The sequence below is a fragment of the Trachymyrmex cornetzi genome, unplaced genomic scaffold (genome assembly GCF_001594075.2).
Source record: "Trachymyrmex cornetzi isolate Tcor2-1 unplaced genomic scaffold, Tcor1.1 scaffold76, whole genome shotgun sequence".
NCBI classification, from domain to species: domain Eukaryota; kingdom Metazoa; phylum Arthropoda; class Insecta; order Hymenoptera; family Formicidae; genus Trachymyrmex; species Trachymyrmex cornetzi.
Genome location: NW_017300092.1, coordinates 23,933 through 24,608, shown reverse-complemented (window position 1 = coordinate 24,608; position 676 = coordinate 23,933).

The window sequence follows — 676 nt, the reverse complement described above, 5'->3', positions numbered from 1 at the left end:
TCTTTTTTCCAGAAACCGCTACTAGCGACGTCCGAGCCACCGATCGTGTTCGAACGCTGCTATCACAAAAGAATATATAAAATGAGAAAAATCGGTGTAATAAAATGTGAATAAAAATAAATTCGTTCGCATCACTATATATATATGTACTTCCTTTTACTACCCATCCTTTACGCTAGTAAGAAGAATAAGAAAAAACGCAACGTATTGTGAAAATTGAGTCATAAACAGACAATGGAAAAAAGGGTGTCGTACTTGCATTCTATCGTCGCATACTTTCTTTCCTAACAGACGCCCTTGTTATTTATGCATTTTTTGTAGTGTCTAAAATTCTATAGACTGCAAACATTTATTTATTTATTTAGGATCTTAACTGTTTCATTCCTTCCATAAGTGTTTCTTGTGCAGCGCAAAAGTAAAACGTACTCTAGGTAGGGGATTGCTATGGCAAAGGACGCTTCTCTTGTGTGTGTGATTAAAAACAATAAAAGTCATGGAAGACAATGAGCCTCCACAAAAAAAATTAAATTGATTGAGGCGGAGGAGGACATCCTCGTCGAAGAGGATGTCCACATGGAGGAGGACGTCGTCCGCATGGAAGAGGACGTCATCTTAAGCGAGGAGGAGGATGAGGACGAGGTTCCAATCTTAATTGATGATTGGGAGGAGGAGGAAG